The sequence below is a fragment of the Callithrix jacchus genome, chromosome 8 (genome assembly GCF_049354715.1).
Source record: "Callithrix jacchus isolate 240 chromosome 8, calJac240_pri, whole genome shotgun sequence".
Taxonomy (NCBI): Eukaryota; Metazoa; Chordata; class Mammalia; order Primates; family Cebidae; genus Callithrix; species Callithrix jacchus.
In genome coordinates this window covers 127,025,394-127,031,393 of record NC_133509.1, presented here as the reverse complement: position 1 = coordinate 127,031,393, position 6,000 = coordinate 127,025,394, and positions in this window count along the sequence as shown.

The following is a 6,000-nucleotide window of genomic DNA, read 5'->3' as shown; positions in this document are numbered from 1 at the left end:
GCAATGAGCACAGCCTTAGCATCCAGATCTTGCTTTTAAATACCATTCTCCACTAATATGAACCAGGACCTCTGGAGACATGGCTGATGTCAGGACTGGGGTAGGGAAAATAAAAGATGAGCCTGGAACATGGTGCCAGAATGCAAGGAAGTGCTCAGTGAACCATGGGGATGTGTCCAAAGGACATAGGAGCTAGCTGGAAAGTGATCCCATTAGTCAAATCTTGGACAACAGGGGCATCAAAATAAATCATGATAACGTATAGATAATAAAACAGGAACCCATCTTCTATACTCATATAAATACTAAATAAATGGGGAAGAAGACACCCTGTCTCTACAGAAAATTTAAAAATAATCTGGGTGTGGAGGTGCATGCCTGTAATCCCAGCTAACTCCAAAAGCTGAGGGGAGGATGGCTTGAGCTCAGGAGTTTGAGGCTGCAGTGAGCTATGATCTCACCACTGTACTATAGCCTGGGCAACAGGGCAAAACCCTGTATCAAAAAAAAAGAAAAGAAAAAGAAAACCATTTGGCAATAACTGATTCAGACAGGGGATCATCAAAATGGATGCTAAAAGTAAAGGGCAAAATGTTGAGGAATAGGATATTGACAGTCTCAAAATAGCTACCCAAAAAATACCTAATTCCTCATTAATAAGTACCTGTAATAATCATTTCACTAAGTGTGTATGTGTGTGTGTGTGTGTGTTTGTATACATAAACATCATGTTGTACTTTTTAAGTTTATACAAAAAAAACAAATACAAGGGGAGAAAATACTAACTTAACAGTGGAGAAATCTTGAAAACATCATAACCAACTGTTAAAAATTAACATGACCAGTAATGGGAAAAACTGACATGATGTTCCTGATATAATGCAGAAAAGACAGCATCGCCTCTCTGGTATTCCTGCCCAAAATTCATAACCTGAATCTAATCATGAGGAACTATCAGAGAAACCCAAAGTGCAAATCATTCTACAAAGTACCTGGCCTGCATTCTTCAAAAATGTCAAGGTCACAAAAAAGGAAAAACCAAGGAACCACTCCAGATTGAGGAAGACTAAAGGGAAAAGGGAACCAAATGCATGTGTCGTCCTGGATCGGACCATGGGCCATAAGACAGAAGGGTTATTATAAAGATATTTTTGGAGTAAACAGCAACATTTGAATGGGGTTCATGGATCAAATGGTAGAATTTTATCAATGCTGGTTTCCTGATTTTAAGTACTGTCATCATGGAGGAGTCTCCTTGTTTTTAAAAAGTATACACTTAAGTATTTAGGACTAACAGGACATCACAATTGCAACTTAGTAATAAATCATTCAAAAAATAATGTGTATACCTAGCTATAGAGTGATATGGGCTGGATGTTAACAACAGAAGGATCTAGGGGAAGGATTCTTTTGAACTATCCTAACTTCTCTGCAGGTTTAAAATTATTTCAAAATAGTTAACAAATAAGACAAGTAGTCTTTAACCTGTTAGGAATCTGTTACCCTGGGATTTTCGTGGTTTCTGAGACAGGGTCTCACTCTGTCACCCAGGCTGGAGGGCAGTGGCGCCCTCATTAGCTCACTGAAGCTTCAAGGGCTCAAGGGATCCTCCTGTCTCAGCCTCCTGAGTAGCTGGGACTACAGGCATGAGCCACCACACCTGGCCAACTTTTCTGATTTTTAATAGAGATGAGGTCTCATTATGTCACCAGGATTGGTCTCAAACTCCTGAGTTCAAGCAATTCCCCCGCCTCAGCCTCCCAAGGTGCTGGGATTACAGGTGTGAATCACTGTGCCCGGCCTACACTGATTTTTATACTATTACAAAAATCTCTGCTTAATGGTTTCATCATCGTAGGTAAACGTGTTCAACAGAAAAGTTGAAATAAATGTAAAGCTTTTCTTAATAGGCAGTAATGTAGATAAAATGAATATTCTGAATCCTCTTCATGACACAATCTCTTCAGACATTTGTTCTTTGATATTTAAATACAAAATTTCAACTATACCATGACCTATGGGTGAAGTTGGAAATTATAGTAACTTTATAACTTTATCATTATCTACATAATTTGATACTTTATAAAAGTATAATTTCACTACTTGTATTTTAGTTATAGTTTGGTATTTAAAAGTTAATGTAAAATTTAAAAATCACCTATGGTAGCAAATGTTTGTCCTTAGAAGGTTTTTAAAGTCCTTTTTCTTTTTAGGGGGTGAGGGGTCATGTAGTATCAAGTGGCAGTACCACCTGAGGCCAAGACCACAATGTGTTTCTAAAATAATTTACAATATTTCTAGTAAGTTTGGTAATTAGACCTGAAGAGAAATGAAGTTGCAAAGATATTTAAAACAAGGGCAGTGGCAGCACCCTTGGAACAAAGTGTCCCACAGGGACATGTTTGAGAGACTTCACTAGTTTTCAATGTACAGTAAGTGGTTCCTTTTTTGTTTATTTTTAACGTAACAATTATGTCAGGGGAAAAAAACACCTATGATAAACTGGACATTAAAGTTAACATAATCTCAGAAAGTGAGGTAGGAGGGCCTCACGAATCCTTTAATATTCTCCACTTGAAATTATCACCCAGTATCAAAAATTTTAGTAGGATCCAAGGAATCCTTAACAATTTCACAAAAAAAGTACATACACTTTTGGTTCTCTTTGACTATAATGGAGAGAGAGAGAGAGAAAAAAGGATTCATTCATTCAGGGCTCACTGCAGCCTCAACCTCCCCAGGCTCAGGTGATAGTCTCACCTCAGCCTCCCAAGTACCTGGGACTACAGCCACCAAGCCCAGCTAATTTTTCTATTTTTTTGTAGAGACAGGATTTCACCATGTTGCCCAGGCTGGTCTTGAACTCCTGCGTTCGAGAAGTATGCCTGCCTTGGCCTCCCAAAGTGCTGGGATCACAAGCGTGAGCCACTGTGTCCAGCCACGAGGAGAGATTTCCAACTCTCCAAACTTCTGCTATTTGGAATCACATTTTTACTACAAGAGCCAAAATAAAATGGGAGTGAGTAATGAATGAAAAACACTAAAAAATAGAGCTGTGTGTGCATGTGTGTATATTGGTGGGGAGGAAAAGAAACAGAAAAGCCAACAAGCCTCACTTCCAGCAAAGCCCTGGGTTTTTAGATTTTGGTAATTTTTGGCATCTTCCTATAATTACAAAGTGATTAAAGTGAGACAAAAACAAAAGAGGAAGTTAAAAAAAAATACACCTTTGCTGGCCAGGCGTGGTAGCTCACACCTGTAATCCCAGAACTTTGGGAGGCCGAGGTAGGCAGATCACCTGAGGTCGGGAGTTCAAGACCAGCCTGCCCAACAGGGAGAAACCCCGTCTCTACTAAAAACACAAAATTAGCCAGGCATGGTGGCACATGCCTGTAATCTCAGCTCTAGGGAAGTCGAGGCAGGAGAATCACCTGAACCTGGGAGGCGGAGATTGCAGTGAGCCAAGATCACACCATTGCACCCCAGCCTGGGCAACAAGAGAGAAACTCCATCTCAAAAAAAAAAAAAAAAAAACAAGAGTGGGCTTTTTTGCAGAAATTGATAAGCTTAATCTCAGTCTGGGCATGGTGGCTTATGCCTGCAATCCCAGCACTTTGGGAGGCCAAGGCAGCCAGAGGTAGGAGTTCGAGACCAGCCTGGCCAACATGATGAAACCCTGTCTCTATTAAAATACAAAACTTAGCCCAGCATGGTGATGCGTGCCTGTAATCCTAGCTACTCAGGAGGCTAAGGCAGGAGAATCTCTTGATCCCAGGAGACAGAGGTTGCAGTGAGCCAAGACTGAGCCACAGCATTCCAGCTTGGGCCACAGAGCGAGTCTTTGTCTCAAAAAAAAAAAAAAAAAAGAAAGAAAGAAAAAGAAATTGATGAGCAGAATCTTAAACTCACATGAAAATGCAAGAGACGCCAGGCGTGGTAGCTCACGCCTGTACTCCCAGCATTTTGGGAGGCCAAGGCAGGTGGATCACGAGGTCAAGAGATTGAGACCATCCTGGTCAACGTGGTGAAACCCCGTCTCTACTAAAAATACAAAAAATTAGCTGGGCATGGTGGCACATGCCTGCAATCCCAGCTACTCAGGAGGCTGAGACAGGAGAATTGCCTGAACTCAGGAGGCGGAGGTTGCGGTGAGCCGAGATCGCGCCATTGTACTCCAGCCTGGGTAACAAGAGCGAAACTCCATCTCAAAAAAAAGAAAAAAAAGAAAGAAAATGCAAATAGCCAAAGCAAACTTCAAAGAGAACAGAAATTGGGGAAGTCACAATTCCCAATTTCAAAAATTACTACAAAGCTACAGTAATGAAGACATGTAGTACTAACATAGATATATAGATCAGTGAAACAGAATTTCAACTCCAGGAGCAAACCCATACACTCATGAGCAACTAACTTTAAACAAGGGTGGGAGAAAAATTCAATGGAGAAATAGTCTTTTCTACAAATGATGCTGAGATAACTGGATATCCACATGCAAAAAAAAATGAAACTGGACCCCTACCTCACACCATATACAAAAATTAAAGCTAGGAATGGTGACTCATGCCTGTAATCCCAGTACTCTGGGCAGCTGAAGTGGGAGGAATGTTTGAGTCTGGAAGTCTGAGACAATCAGGTTGGGCTGATTTAGTGAGAACCTGTCTTCACCAAAAAATTTTTTTAATTAGTCAGGCATGGTAGCACACTCTTGTAGTCTCAGCTTCTTGGGAGGCTGAGGTGGGAGGATCACTTGAGGCCAGGAGGTTGAAGCTGCAGTGAGCTGTTACTGCACCAATGCACATCAGCCTGCGTGACAGAGAGAGATCCTGTCTCAAAATAATAATAATTCAAAATAAATGAAAGACCTAACTATAACAGCCTAAATTATAAAACTGTTAGAAAAAAAAAATTAGTGTAAATCTTCATGACTTTAGATGAAGGAATGGTTTTTTAAATAGGAAAAAAAATTAAATCTTCATGACTTTGGATGAAGGAGTGGCTTTTTAAGATATAAAACAAAAGCTGGGCAAGGTGGTTCTCACCTGTAAACCCAGCACTTTGCAAGGCCAAGGTGGGTGGATCACTTGAGGTCAGGACCAGCCTTGCCAACATGGAAAAACCATGTCTCTACTAAAAATACAAAAATTAGCTGGGCATGGTGGTGGGCACAGAATTGATAAGATTCTGCATATCAATTTCTTTTTCTTTCTTTCTTTCTTTTTTTTTTTTTTGAGACAAAGACTTGCTCTGTGGCCCAGGCTAAAATGCTGTGGCTCAGTCTTGGCTCACTGCAACCTCTGTCTCCTGGGTTCAAGAGATTCTCCTGCCTCAGCCTCCTGAGTAGCTAGGACTACATTACTCGAGAGACTGAGGCAGGAGAATCACTTGAACCCGGGAGGCAGAGGTTGCAGTGAGCTGAGATCGTACCACTGCACTCCAGTCTGGGTGACAGAGCGAGATTCCATCTCAAAAAAATATGTGTGTGTGTGTGTGTGTGTGTGTGTGTGTGTGTGTATATATATATATATATATATATATATATATATATATATATATATATAAAACTAAACACAAAAAAACTGAAGGGAAAAAACTAAATTAGACTTGGTCAAAATTAAAAACTTTTGGGCTCCAAAGTACACTGTCAAGAAAGTGAAAAGACAAGCCACAGAATGGAATAAAACATTTGCAAATCAATACATAATGGTTTAGTATCCAGAATATATAAAAAACTTTCAACTCAACAGGTAAAGATAAACAAGTTTAAAAATGGACAAAGGATTTCAAAAGACATTACTCCAAAAGATATAAAACAGAAAATAAGCACATGGAAAGAGGCTCCACAGCATCAGTCATTAAGTAAATGCAAATCAAAACCTCAATGAGACATTTCACACACACTAGGATGACTAAAATTTAAAAAGGGAGTAATAAATGTTGCCAAGAATGAGGAGAAAGTGGAACCCTCAAACACATACTGGTGGAAATGGAAAATGGTGTGGC